General features: G+C 38.3%; 1 protein-coding gene across 1 annotated transcript in view; it reads left to right on the top strand.

Moving 5' to 3' along the window:
* MARCHF3 (membrane associated ring-CH-type finger 3) overlaps positions 1-23,555 on the top strand; it is a 138,000-nt gene that overhangs the window by 695 nt on the left and 113,750 nt on the right. The gene's annotated exons all lie outside the window — the stretch shown is intronic.

The following is a 23,555-nucleotide window of genomic DNA, read 5'->3' as shown; positions in this document are numbered from 1 at the left end:
TAGCCAGGTTCTGTAGCTGGGGCTTGGGTGTTTTTGCAGTTATTGGGAGGAAATGACAGCACGGATATTAAACTTTGGGAAGTAATGACTTTCTACCAGCACTGGAATCCGCATCCCTCGCGGGGTGCGCGGACCTCCACGTCGCTGCCAGGTGTGTCCAAAGGCGTCGTCAGCACCGGGGGGAGCCCCTGTCTGTCCCGGTGCCCGGAGCCCCCGGGAGCACTGGACCAGACGGTGAAATGAACCACCAGGCTGGTCGAATGGCGTTTGCCCGAGCACCTGTGTGTTTAAGTGATGAAGTTGTGACAGGAACTGACAACAGGATTTAGGGTTAAACCTGACACTTCGTTTGTGACTCAGTCTGGGATAGACTTTTTTTTTTTTTTTAATCTTAATGATAAGGAGTAAAAGCAGCTGGTTTTTCTGAGGGTAGTTACATACATGTATTTTATATTATGTGTGGACTCAATGGGATTGAATACAATATTTTCTTGTAATTCTTCTATGATGAGCTTATTGAGAGTACTTGGCCTGGAGATTTGGGATCCGAATTTGGGAATATTTTGGTCTTTGAAAATACATTAAAAGGTGGAGATGCATAGCTATCCATGTGTGTGTTTGCATATGTAGGTGTGCATATATGTGTGTGTACATATATGTGTGCATATAAAATTGACAGGTGAATGAAGTAGAGATATATGCAGAGGGAAACAACCTTGAACTTCCCCTGGGTGGAGAAATGGACCCTCTCATCTGTGGGGTGTACAATGAGTGTAAGCATGTCTGGATCTGCCTGGTCTGTCTGGGTCAGTATATGTCCATGAACTTTATGAGCATTCAGTTCAGTACCATTCGGTGCAGATTCCACGTTCCTATTTTACAGCCCTGCAGCCGCCAGCCGGCCCATCTGTTAAAACATAACATGTACACTTCAGTGGGGGCCCTAGGATGGAGCGTGGGTAGGGGGCAACCCTTAGTAGAAACATGCTACAAACAAAGCCTGCCTCTCAAGTTCTATTTTCATTCAGTATTCAGCCTGAACTTGTGATTTGGATGAGGAGGAAAAAGAGTGTTTGACTCTTCAGAAATGGCAAACCGCATTTTGTGAAATAATTATAGCCATGATTTGGGGAGGGGGAGTTTATGGGAGGAGAAAAAAATCCCTCTAGGAAAGAAATGTGGTTCTTGTCACATCACCATGCAACACTGGTTTACTGCTTTGCAGTAGCATGTATTTTAGAAACTGTGTTCTTTTGCTTCTTAAGAGAATGCATTACAACCGAATCATTTTGCACCCAAAAAAAATCATTAATAGAAGTAAACAGAGCTTTATTGCAGAGGCTACTTAATCTGTTAGAGTTAAGACTGCCTTACTAATTCTAATGCAATGTGTTTTTAGGAATTTATAACTTGCATATAAATTCATAGTCAGCCTAATCACTAGTTGCAATGGTTTACAATTTATAGTTTAAAAAATAATAAAAACCTTTATCACAAAAATTCTGATGAGTAAAAGGATATGGGAGGGGCTTAGCAGCTTAATAAATTCCTGCAGCCAAATGACTGATACTTAAAAAAACTATAAATTCCTTTAATAGCATAATTATTTTTTGGTGACAAAATAAAGGCAATATTTTTGTGAAACATAGTTGATACTTTCCCAATAATTTTATGCTCATAATTATATTTTAATAATGGTGTTCATTATATGTTGCAGAATAAACTGCAGTGGTTCTTAAGAACTCATCATGAGAAGTATTGTTTTCATTTTTATGGTACTTAAATACTTTCGGGGGAAAATGTGCAAATCCCTAATCTGTCTTTAAATTGCTGATGGACTACATGGACATAATAACTCTCATGCCTTGACATGAGTCATCTGAGTCAATTGGGTTGTTCCTTAGAAATTCATTTTATAGGCTGGACTCTAATCTCTGGGATTCGAGTCTGGGGTGGGGCTTAGGAATCTGCTTTTTAACAAGCACCTCCGAGTGATTCTTTATATAAAAAAAACAATATCCTCTATAACTTGATTTAACAAATATTTGTGTCAAAATTTCCAGGTGACATTTACTGGCCTTGTGAAATTTATAGGTAACACTTTAATTCTCTGTTTTCAACAGTGGCACCTTTTGTCCTGTGTTCAGAACTGTTTGGGAAACCTCAGCTATCCCTGTTCCAGGTTAGCCCCAATTCTAAGGAAGTCTGTCTGGGGAAGCAAGGTAATTTAAGACCCTGCCCCAGTCTTAGTCCTTTCATTCTCTACTCCAAGTCCAGTGGATCTCTGGGGTCTCCAGGATGACTTTGCCAGTCCTAATTTACATTCCTGGGAATTTCTCCTTGGAGGTTAGATGAATCCTAGCCCTTGGGAGCCACCTTTGATACTTTAAAGTTGTTCCAGGTTGGGGGCTAGAACCTCAGCAGGGCTAGTATCATCTTATCCAAGGTCAAGGATCTTCTTGGGAAGCTGTAGCTGGCTTGCTTCCCTGTCAGGAGTGTCCCAAGCCAACCACCCAGAGACACAGGGGATCTTATTTTCAGAAAGTCATCTTAGAAGTACTTCAAGCTGTCCCATCTAATTGGGTTCATAGATTTTCTCAGCATCACAGAGTGATGAGTTGAGAATTGATTGCCATCTCACCTTACAAATCAGTGTAAATTTCGATTTATTAATTATTGCCAATTTGTGCTTTTTAATGTATAGTTTGATACCAATGTTTAAATTCAGTTCTCCCATTTCAGACTGGCATAATTCTCAATTTAAGGCTCCTAGAAAAGGTTTAACAGAGAAAGGATCTATGAGAAGTTGTTGCCCTTTCCTCTTTCTACCATCCAAGTACCTAAAAAACCAAATGACTTTTCAGAGGTCAGCAGTGCCCAGAATATTTACTTCCCTGAGGACAAAAGGATGTGGGTAGGCTGGGAAACTGATCTTGGATTGTTCCAGGCCCCTGCATCATTACAGGAACTTTTACAGAGTAATTTCTGTTTTAAGGAGCACTTGATAGGCATGTTTATAGGTCGCTTACCTTCATCCTTTGAGTACCATGATCTTTCCCCCCACTTTGTTACAGATGAGCAAACAGCAACCACCAAAAGATAATAATATTTAGATCCTGTTTTTCACAAAGATGACACCAATAACTGAGAAGTTGGCCGTATGTTTTGAATTGTTGTTATTTAGCATCATAGTGAGATAGTGAAGTTCTGCTTAGTCATTTATATCATCTACAGTTTTTATTTTTTTACCTTCCTTTGCATTTTTTAAATATTGAATATGACCTTGGGATAGTTTTCTTTTTTTTCAACAGTTTTCTTTATAAAACTAACCATCATATATGATCATGGTTCAATGAACCTGACCTTAACCAGCCAGCCTTGACCCACCATGGCAAATAATTTGCTAAAGGTCACAGAGCACAATGGCAGTAAAGCCTATATGTTGAATTTTTTTTTCCACTAATATTTTAGACCTGTCATGTTTGCCTGTTGAGTCATGCTGCTAATAATGTTTTTAGGCTGGCAGGATACAGTTGCTTATATTTCACTTGACCAGTTTCTGAATGATTGGATGGACCTAAAAAATTTTAAAGCCTAAGGTATAATTTCAGCCCCTGATGATGCAATGGGACTGATTTGTAATAGTAAAAAACAACAGTAAAATGCTACTTTTCTTGAAACTGGGTCATAGGTCATTGTAAGCTTCTAAGCAACAATTTTGCAATTCTGGTTTTGTTTTGGTTTTGTTTTGGGGTTTGGGGGTTTTGGTTTTGTTTTGTTGTTTTGGCGAGGGTTTTGTTTTGTTTTGTTTTTTTGCCATGGGATACCTATGGCAAAAAGAATTGGACAAATTTTTTTCAAGTTTTGACCTTTCTTTCCATATATCCTTATGCCCATGGAAAAATCTACTTATGAAAAAATCACTTTTCAAATCAACCTGCCCTTGTTTGTTGGTTTGTTTGTTGTTGGTTGTTTTTTGGTTTTTTGATATATTTATTGATTTTTAGAGAGAAAGGAAGGGAAAGGGACAGAGAGAGAAACATCAATATGGGAGAATGGAACATCAAGGAGCATCAATCAGTTGCATGCCCCCTACTGGGGATCAAAGTACATGGGAAACATGTACCCTGACCAGGAATCGAAACTGGTAACCTTTTGGTGCACAGAATGATGCCCAACCAACTGAGCCACACAATTTGCCCTTATAACAGTTCCTAATACTAAAATTTTAGCCATAATTCTCCTCCAAAATTCTCCTTAAACTCCTGCCTTCACTTTGTGGTGGTGGTTTTTGTTGTTGTTGGTGGTGGTGGTTTTTGCGTCCAGTAACATCTAATATAGAACAGGTAGTGAGATATAGAAGTTTTACACTAATTTTAATTTTGTGGATTTAACTGTAACAATAGTAAGAAAAAATAAAAATAGGTATAATATTAAAGTTATGTTGATAAGTGTATCACATTAGATAATCCCAGCTTATAGTTTCCGTGGGAAATTTATGAATGAAGTCACAGATGCACTCATCTGTGGCCGTACAGACACTCTTCTGATACAGCCTGAGAAATAGAACTGAAGACAGCATCCTGGGTTACAGAAGAAAAACAAATGTTAAGCACTGAGAAAAGAGTTGGCAAAAAGTGAAGGGTTGTGGTGGGATGGGTTGGGGAGAGTGGTGAGAAAAAAATACCTCCAGTAAAATGCCAGACAGGATGGTAAGAAATTTATAGAGGTGCTGATGGTTTGGGGTTTCTTGGGGGCATTGATTCTGTTTTATATTGTCTTCACAACCTGCTTGCCCTGCTTGCTTTAAATAATTTATTACAGCAGCAGGCCTTCCTCTGGTTAGTTTCTTTTTTTATAACTTTTTCCTTCTCATCTCTGGGTCTAATCAGAGGCATATATAATAGTGTGGCTGCTCTAGAGTACTCAGGAAAGTCCATGATCAATATTACTATGCTACATTATAAACCCAGGGCTGTTCCTTTCTATTTTGCAGTGTTTTCTTCCCTGTTGTATTAACTCAATATCTATGTTTTAAACAATATTTTATTAATCTCTGCACAATGACACTTCTGGGCTTATTCTTCTTGGCTAGAACTATCTTTTGAGCAATCCATCATCAGACCACCATTAATCTAATGATGTATTTATTGCTCACTATTGCAGCACTGGCAAGAAACCCAGTATGGTTCTAAAAATTTGATTAAAAAGAAATCAAGTTTTTGCAGGGCATAGCCATCAAATTATGTTAGCAGCTGCCAAATATATTTTATGCTAAAATACACACACATATTTTAAGTGAGCAAAATGTGATTTTTTCCAAAAGCTTTTAAAACTTTTTATTATGAAATTAGTAGAACAAGAAGATGCCTCATAATTAGAAAAATTATGATTGCACTCTCCACCTCATCCAAAGATAAGGGTGTGTGTGTGTGTTTTTTTAGATTATGCCCCTAGGTCTAGACACTAAAATTGATAGATTTATCTTTTTAATTGATAAGATAATTTTAGTGATAAGAACTAGCTCCTAATCCTTGAACTACTAGTATCTACCAGGCAATCATTACAAATTAGAATAGACTTAATTTAATTAACAAATAGTAATAGAGCATCTATCATGGGTAGCACCTCTTTTCTGTTAGCTAACTCAAAGAGCAATTCAAGTATTAGCTCCTACTATGGGAAGCTTTTCCATGTCCTTCTTTGGCCTGCTTGTATACAGCCAGCAGGGCCCTTATTTCCTGTAATCAGCCCCTCTGGATAGAGAGCCCCTTGAGGGCAGGGACCACACCTCTCATCTTGTAGCTTCTCAAGAAGGGGTATTCAAGAAATAGTTGCTAGGTGCACTACTAGAGGCTACAAAGAATTTCAAGTGAACACTTAAGGCCTTGAAAGGATATGACAAAGATATTCACCAAAAGTATGAACGTTAGCAATAGCAACCTAAGTGCCAGGCTTTCGACGTTAGCACCAGTCTCGGCATTTCATCTAAGTATCACCTATTCCTGCCCCCTCCCATCCTCAAAGTCCCTCCTCTTCATTCCTGCCTTGCCTTTCTCTCACCACCTCCTTGTTGTGTCTTGTTCACGAATATCTCCAACTCTCCCCCTAGCCTAGGCCATCTCCCCTCGTTCTTTGTTTGTTCCCATAACCCTTGTCATATTTTGAAAAGGCAGCTAACCCGTGGGCCCCCTTTTGAGACTTGGGACGTCCTCACTCTCATATCTTTTTTTCTTTCTTTTTGTCTTTTTGTTTGTTTTTCTCACTCTATCTTTTGAAGTCTCAGATGTCTTGGTTCCTTTCACCACCTAGTGGAGGTGACCAGCTGGCTTTGGCCATGGGAGGTTTGGGGGCTTTGAAGGAACAAGGTGGTGCTGGGCCTAGAGGCTGCTGACATCCAAAGCTCAGCATAATGGGGAAACTTGACATTTGTTACGAGAAGCTTTTTTAAAAAAACAGTAGTTTTGATTTTAGAGACTAACTTTCATAATATTTTTCATTTATAAATCTCCTTTTGTTCGGGAAGTGCCCCATAGATAGTCATTTTTATGGCATGGTTCTTACCTCGGAGCTGGGTTACTGAGGTCATGTACTGATCTTGTGTCCATGTGCAGATTATGGATCAGCTGATTAAGCCTCACTGCCTGAGGTCAGGGCCATTAGGATAGCCCTTTTTCGTTAGGTCTTCACAGACTCTAAATGACTGTATCACCTGGGACATTAAGCCTTACTTAACATAGGTACTTTCTTCTCAGACCTGCCAAGAAAATATCATTAGAAAACTGAGTGATTACATATAAAGTTATTTACTAGGAGGTGTTCAAAGTAACAGAGAAGATGAGCAACTCTAGATTAGGTCATGGACTCAAATACTGGTTTCTTTTGGATCTTTAAGTCAGAAGCACCTGCCTCTGCACATCCCAGGGCTTCTGCTTTCATGTAGAAGCTGGCGCTGGAAGGCCTTGAGGAAGGCTCAGGTGAGGGGTAGTGGCAAATGTCTGTAGAACATATCGTTCAGCCCCTTCCCTGCCACCAGTAAAGGTTCTCTCTGTGGAGTCTTGCTTTGGTAATTTCTCATGTCTGCTTTCAGGTGTCTCAGATACCAAATCTTCCTCTTCTACTTTGCAAATATGTTACACAAACAGAGATTCTCACAGAATGTTCTCATCCTTAACCTTTTAAGTTTCCCCAATTCCAACTTTTCTCCTTCGTTTAGCCCCACCCTCCAGTGTTTTCCTTTTTTTGACATTCTCCTTCCCTTCTGTTCAGGTAAGAACTCTACTTTATAAAAGCTCTATTATAATCAGTATTACCATGAATCTTATCCCTTTGGGAGTAACTGCATTTTTGAACATTTTCAAAGGACTTTTCTATAGCATTCCAGTGTATTTTTCTGATGCTAAGAAAAAGATCACACTAATGCAGGATATTACATGTTCTGACAACCTTACAGAGTGTAAAAGTAATTAGTCTCACAAAACCTCAGTTTTTACCAGCCTTACCCATGCTTGCCAGTGACACCTCCCTTATCCTCCTAATCACTCTTACCACCTCCTGTGTACTTTTTAATCATTGAGAAACAAGATCACAAGTCTCTACTAGCAAGACATATTCATTACAATCAAGGAAAGGAAGCTTTCTACAAAAACCAAAACAGGTACCCACAGAATAGGGAAAAGAAAGATAGGGCTACCCTGATATCTTTAATAGCAGAACATGTGGATTGGTGTACCCTTTCTTGATAAATTCTTACTTTGTTGTTCTAACTAATCATGCAAGGCCTATGTCTCTAGAGAGGCTGGGTTATTGCCTTGTAGCTATTGTCACTTTTTTTCTTTCCCTTATGAATTATTTCTAGTAAGTTTTAATTTTCTCTCCTTCAGTTATTTAATTTAATTTTTATTTTGGGGGTTTTGGGTTTCTTTTCCTGATCTACATTCTTAAGTTGCGTTGTTTCTAACCTCTCCAGATATTCTCCTACCACTTTCCTGACCCAGACAACATGTCACAGTTAGATACCATCCTCACATTGAATGTATTTCCATTTTTGCTACAGATTAGTAATTAAGACACTAAATGGAATTTTGATAGTGACTCTTTCAAGAGCTAAGGCACCATTTATATCCTGTTTTAATTATGGTCTCTTAGGAAATCTTCCCTGTTATAATGTTCACCCCATTTTCTAAGTAATGTTTTTCAAATATGGCACTGAATTATGAAATCTGTGTGCATTACATTTTCTGCTCTCCAGTATGTGCTAAATTTATAATTCTATAATTTTCTTGTAGGAAAATGCTTATAAGACTGGAATGGTTAATTTGGTTTCAAACCATACTGCTTTTTGCGTATTATGAACCATTAGACATTGAAGTGATCTTTTCTTTTTCTTCATTCCCAACCCTCACAGCAGCTCCCCAAGCAATAATCCCACTCCATTCCTTCTTTCCATGCTCTGTGCTTTTTTTTTCTTGATGGATATTTTCTTTTACTGGGCCCATATATTTCCAACTTTAAGATAATTCTACATAGCTGAAAAAAGAAAAATCAGCCATTGTCCTTTGATGATCATGGTATTTCCCCCTTCTTTTTCAGGCATGTCTGCCTCCTGACTACAAACCATAATGTTGCACCTCTTCTCTGGAGTGCTTTTACCCCTTAATCCTCTTATCCCAGTGGAATGTGAAGCTGCTTCTGCTTCCTTAACATCTGCCTTGTGCCTGGGATCTGTGCTAGTCCTACGTGGTCTCTACTGAAATTCTTGTAATTGGATAAGGGCTCACAATCGGTAGCCTTATGTACTTCATTTAGGTCTTGGGGGAAAAACAGGTGTCTGGGCAGGTGGGAGGTAAAAGTCAAAGGTTTTTTTTTAAAATATATTTTCATTGATTTCAGAGAGGAAGGGAGAGGGAGAGGGAGAGAGAGAGAGAAACATCAATGATGAGAGAAAATCATCGCTGCCTCCTGCATGCCCTGCACTGGGGATTGAGTCCACAACCCAGGCATATGCCCTGGGAATCGAACCATGACATCCTGGTTCAAAGGCCAACACTCAACCACTGAGCCATGCCAGCCAAGCTTTTAAACAAACAGAGAAAGCCGAAGACAGAGAGAGGGGCCATTTAGTACCAGCTACCCATGCCATAGTACCATCTTCTTGTGATTTCTAGGGTTGTTTTCCCCCAGGCTTTTCTGGACGACCAGTTAAAATTCTGTATCTTCCCATACCCAGGTTTCTGGAGTTCACTGAACAAGAATCAGAAGTCCTAGTTACATTCCTAGACCATCCCAGAGACAAAGAAATTAGTGATGTTGCTGAATGGAAATGTCCTGCTAGGAGACCTTCTGGACAAAACACATGACTCCAACTCAAGTTAACTTTAACAGTAAAGGAAGTGTAGAATCCATGTGAGAAGTAGGGCTGGTGGCAGGATTGGTTGATTCAGTGACACAGTGATATCATCAGGATACAGCTTCTTTCATGTCTCTGCCTCTGTTGTCCTCACACCAGTTCATCCTAAGACTGATTCGTTACAAGATGGCTATATTGTTCAGATATCATTTCAAGCATGTCAATATCTAGAGCTTCTTCCAGAGTTTCTCTTAAAAAAAAAAAAAAATCCTCACCCGACGATATTTTTCCATTGATTTTTAGAGAGAGTGGAAGAGAGAGGGAAAGACAGAAATATCGATGTGGGAGAAACACGTCGATTGGTTGCTTCCTATACCCCAACCAGGGCCTGGGCCGGGCAGAAGCCTGCAACTGAGATACGTGCCCTTGACCAGAATTGAACCCAGGATCCTTTGGTCTGCAGGCCAATGCTCTATCTACTGAGCCAAACCGGCTAGGGCCAGGGTCTCTTTTTTAAAAAAAGATATGTTTTTTTATTGATTTCAGAGAGGGAGAGAGAGGGAGAGAGATATAGAAACATCAATGATGAGAGAGAATCATTAATCCACTGCGTCCGTACTGGGAATCAAGCCTGAAACCCTGGCATGTGCCCTGACCGGGAATCGAACTGTGACCTCCTGGTTCAGAGGTTGAGGCTCAACCACTGAGCCACACTGGCCTGGTTCCAGGGTCTCTTTTTGAAAAATAAGAAAACATTACAAAGAAGAATCTAAGAAGACCTCTCTTCTCATTTCATTGATCAGAATAGGATCACATTCTCACCTGTAAATTGGTCACTAGTGAGAAAATCAATCATCACTGCCTGAGGAAGAGAGGAGGTGAATTTGAACAAAATCAGGATTCTGTTAGTAAAAAAAAAAAAAAGTATGTGCGTGGAAATGAGGGGGCAATAGATATTGGCGGGCTTGGAAACTAACTATAAAATCCCCTTTATGACTGCTGTATTGTTTGGTAGATACCATGAACTGCATGAGCTACACATTCCTGGACACAAAATGGCAAGGCTGGGTTAACAGGAGAAAAAAGCCACAATGAAGACTAATTAAGGACAGAGAAATGAACCAAGATCAATAATTACTCTGATTAGAACCACAATAAACCCTAATAATTTTGAATGTACTAATTTATGTCTATTTGTACAGTGTAAGTAGATGATTTTTACTGAATAAAAAATATTAAAATAGTTTGTTTATTTCACAATAATTCTAAATTTCTGATATGTTATTTTGCAGTATAGGTCTATTTGAATGTAAACATTTTTATTAACTTTCTTTGCATATCATAGCATTAGCAATAATGATAATTATTGATGATTGTAATTGGCCATTATTTATTGAGTACTCTTATAAAGTAGGAATTGAGCATCCAAGAGGAGCTAGTAATTTTCTTAGGTCAAATAACTGCTGAGTGGATAAGCTAGGATTTAGACTCAGGTTCATTTACTCGTGTCCCTTTTCTGCTCTCCATGGCTTTCCTTTGCCTTGGAAGATAGTCCCAAGACTATGGCAAGGCCTAAGTGATGAGCCCTGCCCATCTCTGTGACCTCATTACTTACCCTCTTGCCTAATTCAGTTTTCTAATCACACTAGCTTCCTGTTTGTCTGATAAGCCAGTCCCATTACCACCTCTGACCCTGTTCTGTCTGCTTGGATCACACATCTTAGGTTTGTCCCACTACATCCATTCCATTAAGGGTTCCTCTTCACAGGCACCTCTCAGCACTATTCCATCTAATCTGAGGCCCACACCCACACCCACACCCCAATTCTCTGTTTCTTCCCTATTTTTTTTTTCTTTTATGATACTTGCCACAACCTTGTTTTGTGTACTTGGTTTTTTCTGTCTTCCCAACTAGAATATAAGTTCCACGAGGGCAGAGACCCTATAAAATGAATGAGCAAGCAAGTGCATAAGTTGATGAAAAGATGAATATTTAGAAGTTTTGATATCTAATAATTCATAGACAGTCTTTTTCTTTTCCAGTAGGAATAAAGTGGGATGCTGATTGTCATTTGAGCTGAGTATATGCACCTTAGCTTTTTTCCTATAAAATTTGAAAACTTAACAAAACTTGTTTTTCTTTCTCTCTCTCTCTTTCTCTAGAGAAAAGATAGACTTACTACTACAGTAGAATTACATGAATACAAGAGGAAAATTTGAATAATACTTTTAACTTTAGGTTTTATGTTGATTATAGTTATAAGGATGCCAACTCCTTTAATTGGGTATAAACCTTTAAATATGAAGGTATACATATAAGGATAAATGTAAACTGGGAGAATTATAATGACATGATAACTTGCAGTAGCAAATTCACTTAAATAAAATTGTGTTCTCTGCTTACACATAATTTTTCATTAGAACTCATGTATCTAATAAAATTTATTCTTAGAACTTAATTAGTTTGAGGAAATTATAAAGGTGAAAATTGAAAACTAGCTTTACCTCACATATTAATTTGGAAGGGGCTGACAGAAGTGAAGCTGAGTGCCCCCTCTGAGGTCCCTTTTCTCTCACATTCAGCTTAGGCCCTTTTCCACCAAAGTACGTGCCTTAATGTTCTTTCCTTCCCTGTCATTCTGAGGGTTGCTTGGTCATTTGCTAAATATGTTGTGAGCCATTATTTTCTGAGGCTTGCTGTGTGACTTTACCACTCAACTAAATAAATCGTCATTTCAACTTTGACGAGAACCTCACATTCCCCTCCTACCTGCCCATCTGCCCTGGATCTTTTCCCAGGTGACCTTGCAAGCTATAGGGTATTTCTCTGTGCAGATTATCAGCCTAAACCCAGCTGACAGTGTTCTGCCTTCTGGGGTTCCCACTCACAAAAACCTGTTAGACTCACTTACTATGAAATATACTTCTCAGCTAAACTCCCTGTATCAAATTTCCAAAAACAGATAGAAATTTTATGGTGAGTAGAATACATCATATTTGAGAGTAATTTTTAATCTGGCTCCTTCCAGATTGTTTTTCTGGTTTACATCGGACAAGTCAGAAAAAAAAAAAAAACTGAAGGGGGAAGAAAGGGAAAAGGGTGTTTTGATGTTCACGTTGTACTTTCTTCCTGAGTATCGTGGTGGGGACCTCTTTCTTCCTCACTTTATAACGTGGTTAGACATGGGTGTATGACTGGGTTAGAATCCATCAAGATCCAGGTAACAATGAGATCGGTAATTAAAGGGCTGGGTCAGCGTATCATCATCGTTTAAGTTAGGCAGGTGCCTGGTCTATGTAAGCTCTTGAGAGCCTGTTTGACAGGGTAGTTTTCGTATACAGTGGATTGGCCCTTTTATTGCTCAAAAAAAGGACCTTTTTCCCCCCTTTCTTGCTAAGCTGTGTGGGTAGGAAACAGCATGAGGTTATAGAAAATGTATAGTAAAAGCAGTAGCAAGGAGAAAGAATCCATAATGGGCACACACACATGGCTGGAATATTTCCCAAGTAGTTGGGTGAGGGGGTGGCAGTGAGGTTTCTTTGGCGGAGGCAAAGTAGAACATGTGCTTTTCCATGTGTGAATACTATGCTTTGAAAGGTTCTTTATGATTCACAAAAGCAGCTGCTTTTGAGCTGGTGTAGCACAGAGTTTTGGAAATTCACTTAAATAGGGGTATTGCAGTCTCCTGACATCTGTTTTGGAGATTTGGTTGAGTGAGGGGAATTTGCTTATTCACAAGTGACATGGAACAAGTATTCTTCATTAGAGTGTTAGACCCTTTAAGGTTTGTGGGTCAAAGCTAACCAGAAAAGACAACATTTTGAATAGTCATTTACTATTTTACATACATACATAAGTTTGCAATAATGACTTTCTTCTTAATTTTGAAAACTGTGTATGACAGTTTTACTTTGCCTGGTAAATCAACTTTCCTGAGTTACTCTCAGTTTTTTTTGTTTTATTGTAAGGGTTTCTTGCTAGGTACTCATAATCTTATTATGCATTGTTCTTTAGTGAGTTTTAATTTTACCCATAGTTTTACCGAACACATCCTGTTGTTTTCTCTTTTTGTACACCTCTATTCCATTTCTGAGTGTTAGTTTTTTTGTTTGTTTGTTTTTCTAAGTGTTAGTTTTTGTCTACTGCTCTATCCTCATTAATAAGTTGTTTTCACTTTTCTAAGGATTTCAAACCTAATACCCGCAGTGTTGTTCCCTATCACTTTCAACAAGAGTCTTATTTGTCCAGTTCCTCAAACAAGATGAGTAACTAGGACATGATTATTTCACTTTTTGCCAGTTAGTTTTCAATTTATTGGATACTGACATAATGTAGCATTTTTCACAGGTGGCTTTTTTATTATTTAAAGTGAAAGCTTTGTTTTTAATGAGTTACAACTATTATGTCTCTAAATGACAAAGCAAAATAAGTTACCTCAAAATAAGATTAATGTGGATATCTTGAACTGGAAATCATTTGAAATGTTTCATGGCTACACTTTGTGCTAAATATAAAAGTAATTGTGTTTCGCATGTGTGAGCATCAAAAGCTCCAGTTGGGAAATCACATGGTATAGCAAGTAGGTCACTATTGATGGTAGAACAGGAGACAGGAAATGTTACAGCTAAGATTAGAGGCCCAAGCAATATGTCTCGCCATGCTTGCTACATTGTTCATCCTAAGAAGTGAAAGGACTCAACAGGGTATAACTAACTTTAGCTCAATTCAAAAGTATTAGCAAAGATAGCCTTTTAATCTGTCATTCCCTTTTGTTTCTAGATAACTCACTTTTCCAAAGGGTAAATTAACTGAACTGCTTGGGTTTGCACATTGGCAGATCTCTGAATACCAATTAAAATAGCAGCTTTTACATTCTAAAAGTATAAATGGGAAGCAGTAACCAGCTATATACAGTTATAGCTATAGATTTACCTGGTGTTTGATATCACTAACAAGGAATAAGGAACCAGTCAACAATGAATTCGCATAAAATCTCATTTATCTGACAGAACAGACTGACAGCTGTCAGAGGGGAGGGTGTTTGAGGGGGCTGGGTGAAAAAGGTGAAGGGATTAAGAAAAAAACAAAAACCTCATAGACACAGACAACAGTATGGTGATTACCAAAGAAGGGTCGGGGGAGGTAGAAGAGGGTAAAGGGAGACAAATGGTGATGGAAGGAGACCTGACTTCGGGTGGTGAACACAGAATACAATATACAGATGATGTATTATAGAACTGTAAACTTGAAACCTATATAATTTTATTAACTAATGTCACCCCAATAAATTCAATAAAAAATTTTTTTTTAATAAAATAAAATCTACAACATTTTCTTTTTCAATAGAAGGGGGGAAGCATTGTCCTGTGTCTGCCCCAATGAGAGATAATACCGTACTTTGGGGGGCCAGACCAAGATAGAGCCTTGGATTCTTAGAGAAGCCATCCCCCACACACTAGATTAAGCAGTTGAACACAAGCCCAAAGAGCCAGCAGTTATTTGGATGAGTAGATGGAGGCATGCCGAGATGATTAAATTTGAATCTGTCATTAGAGCGTCGATTATTTCATTCACTTCCAGCACAGAGTCCTTCAGAAAAGTACCCTGGCTTATGGAACCCATGTATTCTGTGTGGATAGTTTTATCGCTTGAACCTCAGAGGCCTTTCTAGGCTCAGATTTTCAGAGGTCACTAATGTAGATTAAAACACTCTACTTTGAACTAGGATTATTTCATGCAGGTTATAATTTTTTAAAAAGGAAGTGGTGTGGAGACTCACAGCAAAGAGTATTTTGGCAGTGCTTTTTGTCTTTATTGCTTCTCTAACTTAAACACAGAGCTTAGATGTTATGCCTGATCCAAGGACAGGATGTTGGAAAGGGGGTTGGAAGCACAACTGTCACAGATAATCATCTGGGATGAAAATACTGGGAGTGGTTTTTAATTGGCAGTTAGAAGTCTGTTGGGTCCTGAATGGAGAAAATATATGTGATGTGGCAATCGGGCCTACTTGTGCCTGGTTCTCACCCATCATGAAACGAGTTGGTTGGCCTAGCTCATTTCCTAGGCCTCTGTCCAAGAATGTCAGTGACAGAGGCTGGTGGGAACCTCCTGGAAAATATTTAGGGTGTCTGAAATAGATTGTTGCTTTGAAATCTTTTAAAGATCCCTTTTCTAGTTTCAAAAATGTATGAATAACTAATAAATATTTTAAATGTTGTATGCCTTTAGAACTCTTTACCACCTTATGAAATTGGTTATCTAATTTCAGTTACTGCTATGAGATTTCTCTTCGATTTCAGTGTAAATAACCAGATGGCCAGGTCCCTCATTCTGCTTCAACCCCAGTCAGAACCCTGAGCCTGGTCCTGGCTCTGCCTCTGACTACAGGTGGAAGTGGAGTAAGACATGAGGCTCCTTTCTGGGCCTTATGTTCCTCTTCTGGGAAAGGAACAGAAAACTGGATCATTTTTATGGATTTGCTCCAGTGTTAACACTATATGATTGTATTCATCTTTCAAGCCTGTTTGTCTGTTTTTCCTTTTGTAGGGAAAAAGATGTAGCAATTTTCTAGTTGATAACTTTTAATCTTGAGGGCAATACTCACCAGATTACTAGTTGGCTGCTTATGTTGCTATTTTGGCTGATTTTTTTTTTTTTACCTGTTTATATGGAAGAGTTCAAATATAGTTTAATCACAAATTCCAAGCAAGAGTAGCCAACAAGTTGCATGTAAGAAGAAGCAAGACTTTTGAGGGGCAACAGGGTGGAGTGGTTGGAATTGGTGGGGCATGGAGGATCTAGTTTCATGGGAAAATAAAGACAGGGAATTCAGTATGCAAACATGTAACAGGAATCCAGTCAGGATCCACAGTTAATAAGCTCTGTCCCTTCATATAGGAAACACAATACCAGTGCTTATAAATCTGTGGGCAAGGAAGTCACACAAATAAAAACTTCATTTGTAAGGGCCATCTTGTCACTTTCTAAAAGACCTAATGAAAATGGTATACTTTTAACTGAGGTAAATACAAATAACCTCTTATTATCTTTAGTCTCTCTGATGACAGATAATGGTGGAATCTCTGAAATACTGAAAACAACCTAGATTGGATCATTTTTCTTTTTGTTTTTCTTTTTGTTAACAAGACTTTTTTTTCCAAAGAAAGAGATACTGAATGGCATCTATATTCTCTACACCTCCCTTTCCTCAAACACAGACAGAACTAATCAAGTTAACTTCCAAAGGGTGAGTTATCCGTAGCCTTTGAAAGAGTCTGGTTGTGAGAGTGGTTGACCTCTAAAAGGAATTAGAGCCCTAGTCAGTTTGGCTCAGTGGATAGAGCGTCGGCCTGTGGACTGAAGTGCTCCGTGTTCAATTTCAGTCAAGGGCACATACCTTGGTTGGGTTGCTGGCTCCTATCCGGCCCGGGCCCTGGTCAGAGTGCATGCAGAAGGCAACCAATTCATGTGTTTCTCCCTCATCAATGTTTCTCTCTGTCTTTTCCTCTCTCTTCCACTCTCTCTAAAAATCAATGGAAAAATATCCTCAAGTGAGGATTTAAAAAAATAATAATAAAACTAAAAGGAATTAGAGGCTTTAGAATCTCCTTTTTAAGAGTTCTCAAAGAACAGGAGAGAAGCTAGTGTTTTCATGGAGGAAATTTGGGCAAATTCATCTTTTGGTCCTGTCTTTATTTTAAAACTTACCTATGTTGTTGCTAGTGCTTTAAGAGACTTTACCTATAGGTAACCAAGATCTTGTGACAAATAATTTCTTCTAGATGTTTATGACTGTCCTTTCAGACTCTTGAAATAGGCTTTGGTCACTGAACTGGGTTGTCTGGCCAGTTGCCTGGCATATGACTTTGTTACCGCTGGCTGCATTCGAGCACACGAGACTCCCTGAGCCCCTGCCTTCAGCGTGGCAATTGTAGAAAAACATGTTCAAAGGAAATAATCCAGGTGATAAAAGACTCTAAATTTAGAAAACTTTTCCCTTCCATATAAGAGATACAATTTGTTTCTTCTTCCCACACAAAATAGAGCTGTCCAGAAGAACAACCGTGAAAACACATGACCCCGTCACTTCCCTCCCACTTGCAGCTGTCAGTGCTTCTAAGCGAAATGCGTGTGTGCTGAATAATTTTGCAACACCTCGCAATCACATGTTTTGTTTTGATGTCTGTTGAGGCTGAAAACTGCCAGTCCTTTTGAGGGGTGAATATAGTCTAACATGGAGACAGAGACTTGCGAACCGTATCCAGTTATTCTTGGTGAAGTCAATCAGACTACCTTCTAGGTCAGTGGTTCTCAACCTGTGGGTCGCGACCCCTTTGTCGAACGACCCTTTCACAGGGGTCGCCTAAGACCATCCTGCATATCAGATATTTACATTACGATTCATAACAGTAGCAACATTACAGTTATGAAGTAGCAACGAAAATACTTTTATGGTTGGGGGTCACAACATGAGGAACTGTATTTAAAGGGCCAGAAGGTTGAGAACCACTGTTCTAGGTGATGGCAGGAGAAAACCCACCCCGGTAACCTGCCTTCATTCCTCACTCAGTGGGCTTTTGGATGGAGGGTGTCTCCGGAGTTATCAGTGAACAGAAGTTCAGGGATTATCCAGGAACTCTTTGAGCAGTCAAACCATGAGAGCCAGTGCCAGTCTAGCAGACCATCCATAATTTTTAATTTTTGATTTGGAAATAGCACTAAAGATTTTCAAAGTGGAGTTTGCAAGATAAACCACTGGGATGTGAGGAGAAAATACTAGAACTTTTACTTATTTTTAATACCCCCTAAAATAAGAAAAATTAAGTTTTATTACTATATATGAGTTGACATTTGTACCCTCTCCTGTTCTTTATGTCAGAAGGCCCTGGGTTCTGAGAGAGCAGTAGGTTACCCTCAAAAAACAGATACGTGACTGGCCCCTTAATCTATAGCATGTTGCATTGCATTTGTATGTGTCCAGTTAAGTTTATTTGCAGAATATTAATTTGTTTCACTTAAGCTAGCCCCCAACAACAACAAAGTAAACAGAAGAAGCAGCTTTAAAAGATTCTTGCAAAGACAAAAACAAAATGTGGATTGAAGATATCACTAATTTTACAAGCAAGCACAAGGGAACAGTATGAAATGGAGGAGTTAACATGTCCTTTTAGGACAAGTTTTTGTCAGTCATGAGTTAAAAAAAACTACTAATACAGTCAGTTTTGACCAGAAGTTAGCCCCCAAATCTCAAAATTATCAAGACGGCTAACTGAAATAAGGATTTATATCTATTGTCATTAAGAATGCACATATTGGAAGGAAATGTATACTTTGCCTTGAGAAATTTTGTAATAGAAATAATGAATGATTATGATTTTAAATAATTAATGATTTTTAAAAACCTGGAGAATAACCTCTGCAATTTTTTTAAATCCAACATTAAAATTTACCTTCTACTCTTTATAAAATTTCACTAAACTAAATAGTGTTGTGAAGCCTCTTGCGAAGTTTTCTAACTTGTATGTAAAAGTTAAAAGCACACATCGAGGAAATACATGTTCTTTCACCTAATACAAGACCAGATAATATAATATGTTGAAAACTATCTAAAATGAGTTTCTTTGCCAGAAAATGCTGTTGAAAGTATTATTAAAGATATTACTTAAGGACACATTTGTAATACCTTAACTAATAAAGAATTTTAAAAAAAAGATATAACTGAAATCTTAAAGAAACAAATACTGTGTTAAAGCACGTTATGGAGGGCAAAATACTTGTTTTAAATTTGTAAGTTGTTAGATCTAACCTATTGTATTTGTTCATTTCTGTTTCACCAATGAAATACACTAAGTGCTTCTTTTTGGTAAGCCACTACTAGATGAGATTTATTCACAATCTTTATGAAAATGTTTTATGAAAAACATCGAGTAGTGTTTCCTCTTAAGAAGCAGCTGTTCGCTTTTAGGGTAATGTTAGAAGAGATAAATTCATTCACTATATCATTCATATCAAGCTAGTGCAACCAAGATGTTGAAGCCAGAGATATACAAAATACTGCAAGATGTTACTTTATTTAATTTTATAAAAACAGACCTTTAATATACAGCATGGTAGAAAACTCACTTAATACATTTTAAATTGAGAAGGGACCATGAAACTCTTTTGTATCCCACAGAGTTTTGCTGTTTATCCTGTTGAAAATTACTTGAGAGTTCTTAAACTTACAGATAAATTATATTTATTTTTCTCTTTATAAAGAGGAAAGGCTTCTACATTTTGTTAATTGTATCTGTGATAATAAGCAACTTCAATAGTGTGCTACCTACAGATTATTTAAAAGAAAGAAGGAAGCGTCATTAATTTGTCCTTTCAAGAATAAGTACGAAAATAACTGAATTTTAAAGAAATTAAAATTTAGAGAGAATGTTGTGGAAAGGTGTTTGGAAATTTTTAGATCATACTGTGATTTTATTGCTTAGCATTGTGACAACCATTAAAACCCAGCTATGTAAAATAAACTGAACTTAGAATCTGACCTTAAAATTAACATATCATAAATAATTAAATCTAAATTTTCAGACATGACCCATATTCAATCACATTGCTCTTTTTTTTAATATATTTTATTGATTTTTTACAGAGAGGAAGGGAGAGAGATAGAGAGTTAGAAACATTGATGAGAGAGAAACATCGATCAGCTGCTCCTGCACATCTCCCACTGGGGATATGCCCGCAACCCAGGTACATGCCCTTGACCGGAATCGAACCCGGGACCCTTCAGTCCGCAGGCCGACGCTCTATCCACTGAGCCAAACCGGTTTCGGCCAATCACATTGCTCTTAATAAAATAATGACTATTTAGTAAATAAAATGGGTTTGTACTATTAAATATATTTAAATAAAATAAGTGTTTAAGTGGATAAAAAAGCTGTGGTACATTTACATCATGGAATACTACTCAGCCGTAAAAAAAAAAAAAAAGGAAGGAAGGAAATCTTACCTTTTGTGACAGCATGGATGGACCTGGAGAGCATTATGCTGAGTGAAATAAGCTAGTCAGAGAAAGACAAGTGCCATAGGATTTCACTTATATGTGGAATATAATGAAGAAAATAAACAAACAAAATAAAAACAGACTCATAGATACAGAGAACAGACTGAGAGCTATCACAGAGGAGGGGTGTTGGGGGCTAGATGAAAAAGGTAAAGGGATTAAGCAAAGAAAAAAAAACCTCAGACACAGACTACAGTATGAGAGAGAAAGGGGAATAGGGGGAGGTAGAAGAGGGTAAAGGGAGAATAAATGGTTATGGAAGGAGACTTGACTTGGGTGGTGAACACACACAATACAGTATACAGATGTTGTATTATAGAATTATACACTTGAAACCTATATAGTTTTATTTACCAATGTTACTCTAATAAATTCAATAACATTTTTAAATAAATATTTAAAGTATTGTTTATTTCAATTTACCTTGTACTTTTGTCATTTTGATGTTTGTTGCGTCATGTACCTTATATAGTACATGTGTACATATCTAGTACATGAGCATGGTGTGCATGTTCAAAGCTTTTTTAAAAAATATATTTTCTGATTTCAGAGAGGAAAGGAGAGAGGGAGAGAGAGAAGCATCAGTGATGAGAATCATTGATTGGCTGCCTCCTGCACACCCCACACTAGGGATCGAGCCCACAACCTGGGCATGTGCCCTGACTGAGAATCGAACCGTGACCTTCAGGTTCATAGATCAACGCTCAAACAGTGAGCCACACTGTCCAGGCAAAAGCTTTTTAGTATTGGGATTCATGATCCAATAATGTTGGATACTACTGCCACAGATTCTTAAATTTTGGGGGTCAGGTTAATAGCCACAGATTCTTTGAGACAATAAAAGATATGTGCCCTGTTCTCAGAAAAATTATGCACACGTTCCAGCAAATAAAATTTTGCCCAGAAATTCAGGGTGGTCACATACCCACTGATGGCTATTGCCATGGACTCCATTAAACACCCTAGGTGAGGACATACCCAGCATCACACAGTGACATAGTCTGATCTTTCGATCAATACTTCCTAATCATCTGTCATTCCATGCTTTGGTCTGGTTGCTGAGGACAAAAACATGAGGATGAAACTCTTTCTGGGCCCCCAAGGAATTCATAAGTTCATTGGGGATTCCAGTGTGCAACAAATAATCATTATATGATTTATGTTTAGGAGGAACTTGTTTATTTGGCCATCATTAAATGACACCAACTGCATGAGGGTATTATGCTGAACTCCATAAGAAATGCCCTTGTGGAGAATCAAGCCCCAATTGCTTCAGCTTCCAGTGTTTTTTCTAACGCACCTTTTATATTCCTGAAGCTCGTGATGATCCTCATTGGGGTGTGCAGCTGTTTCCTTCATGTGCTAAATGATGTAAAGGGAGGTGAGGCAGGGGGTCATACTTTTTCCTGTTTCTAAGCAACCCAAGCTCTTTGTGTTTATGTACACTAATATGCACTTCTTTGCCTATGGAATAGAGAACTGAACTCTTAGATAAATTGGCAAATGGAAGAAAACAAAACAGGGAGTAATAAAGGAGGTATGGAATTTTATAAGCTTCATGATCTCTTCCCCAAAGCCTGAATCTATGTAATGAGGTAATACAACAAATTTTTGCCGGGTCTGAATTTATTCCTATTTTTTTAAACACACACACACACACACACACACACACACACACACACACACAAATGGATAGGAAGAAAGTAAATACAAAAATTTTTTTCTGCCTTGGTCATTAGTTGGTAATGTTCTGGAAGGTGATATAGAGTTTTTCTTACAGGTATTGAGCTCTGTGTAGAGACTAAAAATAAACAGAACAGCACAGGGAAATAGGCAAGCATTATTGATCTGTGTCAGGACCATTTCCACTTTAATGTTTGCAAAAGGCACAGCCCAGTTTGCAAACCTATTTATAGAGTGCAGCTTGTTCGTTGCTTTATATAGATGATAAAAACAAGGTGAATTGTCAGGTAAATTTTGGTTTATATTAGGAACAGGACTAAAGGGATCTCCTTCAGAATTAGTGAAGAGGGCTCATCCATTGTGTTCCATGGAGTCCAGTGTCTGTGGCTGTGTTGCCCGTGGACATGCTTCCAGGTTGAGTGCCTCCTCCAGTTGATGTTCACCCCACCAGCTGCCCCCCAGCCTTCCTCAGCTGCCCCCTGTCGTGGGAGCAGGGGCTAAAACAAACAGGACACCTCCCAGACTCCTTCTGCCCTTCAGTGAGCGTTCTAGTTCCCCCACTGGTATTGACCAGGCTCGTGTGCCTATGTGTTTGTGGGTACACGTGCACATTTGCGTATGAATGGAATGTTTTTGTGGGATCATCTTTTGACATTTGGTTCTCCATTTATTTTTTGGTAAATTTTTGTCATTTTTTTCTCTCTCCACTCATTTCCTACCAATGTTATTTACTCCTCTAGTACACCCAAACCCTTATTTTCTAGTTTCTTTCCATCCCACTCACCAAGCTTCCACTCTCAGTTCTTTTTCTTTTCTTTTCTTTTCTTTTCTTTTCTTTTCTTTTCTTTTCTTTTCTTTTCTTTTCTTTTCTTTTCTTTTCTTTTCTACAGCTGTCAGTTCAATGCAACAAGCATTTATTGAGTGCTGGGCACCTGCAAGGTTCTGGAGCTAAAGAGAAATAAGACAGAATCTCCATCTTCAAGTTGCTCAGTCCAGTGGGACTTGCGGTCTGTGCTCTGTCCTCTTCTCTCTCCCTCCAGGCAGAGCTTCCTGCCAGCATACTCCATTGTAGTAATAGCTAAACATTGGTTCGTTAGAAATTAATTTTGTCTTAACTCCTCTCCCCACCCCACCAGTAACATCTAATTTATAAAAGAAACTGTTCTTGTAGCAAGGAAATCACCCATCCTGAAATATGACATAGGGGTTGGATTCTGTTTGTGTTAAAAATTCCAGAGGCATGCTAATGGGCCTAGCCACCTCCTAAACATACTGTAGTAATGTTGTTTCACCTGAGGGCATAGTTGTCTAGTTTCTGGGAAATGGCCTGTTGACAGTTTCCACTGTGATGTGGTGGTCTTAGTGCCAATGCAGCATTGGAATTAAAATAACTATTTTAAAGTCAGTACAGAAAGAAGGCAAACAAACCAACCCTGACTACGCATAGCAGCAGTTAACTCCAGTTT

The sequence above is a fragment of the Myotis myotis genome, unplaced genomic scaffold, assembly GCF_014108235.1.
Source record: "Myotis myotis isolate mMyoMyo1 unplaced genomic scaffold, mMyoMyo1.p scaffold_m19_p_5, whole genome shotgun sequence".
Taxonomy (NCBI): Eukaryota; Metazoa; Chordata; class Mammalia; order Chiroptera; family Vespertilionidae; genus Myotis; species Myotis myotis.
Note: the sequence above shows the minus strand (reverse complement) of the source record. Positions and strands in the feature narration are given on the sequence as shown.